The sequence below is a fragment of the Gossypium hirsutum genome, chromosome A06 (genome assembly GCF_007990345.1).
Source record: "Gossypium hirsutum isolate 1008001.06 chromosome A06, Gossypium_hirsutum_v2.1, whole genome shotgun sequence".
Lineage (NCBI taxonomy): Eukaryota > Viridiplantae > Streptophyta > Magnoliopsida > Malvales > Malvaceae > Gossypium > Gossypium hirsutum.
Genome location: NC_053429.1, coordinates 113,156,437 through 113,158,559, shown reverse-complemented (window position 1 = coordinate 113,158,559; position 2,123 = coordinate 113,156,437). Strand labels below are relative to the sequence as shown.

Here is a 2,123-nt window from a genome sequence, read left to right as displayed (position 1 = left end):
TTTTATTGAGAAGTTCTACCTGATTTGATAGCATAGTAACTGAGTCAACGTTATAAACGCCGGCCATTTTTGTTGGTTTAGTCCTCATGACTTGCCACTGATAATTATTCAGTGACATTTCTTCAATGAATTCATAAGCCTCCTCAGGTGTTTTGTTGTTGATGGTTCCTCCAGCAGCTGCGTCAACCATTTGCCGAGTCAAGGGATTCAGACCATTGTGGAATGTTTGTACTTGAAGCCAACGCGGTAACCCATGGTGAGGGCACCTTCGCAATAGATCCTTGTATCTCTCACATGCATCATAAAGTGTTTCTAAGTCCATCTACACAAAAGAAGAAATATCATTACGTAACTTAGCCGTTTTAGCCAGCGAAAAATATTTTAGTAGAAATTTTTCAGTCATTTGTTCCCAAGTAGTAATTGACCCTCGTGGTAACGAGTTCAACCACTGTTTAGCTTTGTTCCTTAATGAAAAAGGAAATAACCGAAGACGAATGGCATCATCAGAAATGCCATTGATTTTAAATGTATTTCAAAATTCCAGAAAGTTTGCTAAGTGAGCATTGGGATCTTCATCCTGCAAACCATCAAACTGAACAAACTATTGTATCATTTGAATTATGTTAGGTTTCAGTTCAAAAGTATTTGCAGCTACAGTCGATCTAACTATACTAGATTCAGTTCCTGTTAGAGAAGGTTTAGCATAATCATACATAGTACGTGGAACAGGATTTTGATTAGCCGCAATTGTAGGAGGTAGCTGATTGCCTTGGTTTTCAGCCATCTTTTCGGTTAGGGGTTGAGTATCGTCTTCTTGCTCGTTCTCTGTGTATCTTAAGCTTCACCTTATTTCTCTTTGGTTTCTACAACTGTGCGATCGATTTCTCCATCAAAAAGTAATGGTCCTGACGGGTTTCTTCTAGTCATAAACTAGGAAAACCTGCCAAGAGAAAGAAAAAGTAAATTAATTAGTAATAATTAAATTGCAAGAAAAAAAATAAATGGCTAAAGTAATAAAAATTGAGTGTTCCTAATATTTTAGTTCCCCTGTAACGACGCCAAAAACTTGATTGCGTGATTCGTAACAAGTAATAAATATTTATAATGAAGATCAAACCTAGACTACTTATTATCACTACGAAAAGGCAAGCGCACCTATCGAACAATAGTATAGTAATGGCAAGACCGGGATATCGTACCCAAGGGAACCAAAAGTACTAGTAATAACTATCTTTTTATTATTTAACCTAGAAATAAAGAGGGGTTGATTATTAAACTAATTAACTAATTATACTAAAGCAAAGAGAAAATTTGGAAAAAGACTTGAAGAAAAGTAATTGATAAAGACGACACCCAAAGAGGAATCCACCTAGATTTCACTTGTTATCTGACTCTGAACCAGATGATTTATTCATTTGACTTGATCCGTGAGACTCCCTAACCTATATTATTATCCCTTTCGAGACTAATAACGTCTAACCCTCAGTTGAGTTAATTGAAATCTCTTTCTTAATTAAAACCCCTAGAGAAGCAGTAAATCGATCTATGGACTCTCATATTAGGTTTCACCCTAATCTGGCAAAATATCGTAACCCTATTTCTAGGCGTTCGATCAACTCTGCTTAATTATGCCAAATCTACTCTTAGACAGGGACTTTTTCTCCTCTGCATAAGCATATTAAATCATGAATTAATACCCAGAAAATTAACTCAAGCATTAAGAACACATAATTAAGAACAAATCAAGTATTTATCATACAGTTTAGATAATAATAACAAGATCCATCATAGGTTTCAACCCCCCTTAGGTATCTAAGGGGTTTAGTTCATAATAAAATAAGAGTACATCTCAAAAGTATGAAAATAACAAAACATAAAGAAAACTCTAAAACCCCTGAAGGAATTCTGAGAGAATTCTTCAGTCTTGGAGTAGCTCCGGCTTTTGGGATGGATTGTCTGGCTTCCTTCAAGTAATTCCCGGTGTATGGCTTTATACTCCTCTGGAGGGAGGCCCCCTTTCTAAGTCATACTTAGGGTGTTTATATAGGCTTTGGATTGGCTTTCTTCCTCCTTAAGTATCCTTTTCCATGTAAAATACAACTTCTTGAAATAGGGACACGCCC

General features: G+C 36.1%; 1 non-coding gene across 1 annotated transcript; it reads left to right on the top strand.

The window, feature by feature from the left end:
* Positions 1-248: 248 nt before the first annotated feature.
* On the top strand, positions 249-355 carry LOC121231139 (small nucleolar RNA R71). Its single transcript, XR_005929207.1, has one exon. It is a non-coding gene; the product is annotated as a small nucleolar RNA R71 (small nucleolar RNA).
* Positions 356-2,123: the final 1,768 nt, after the last annotated feature.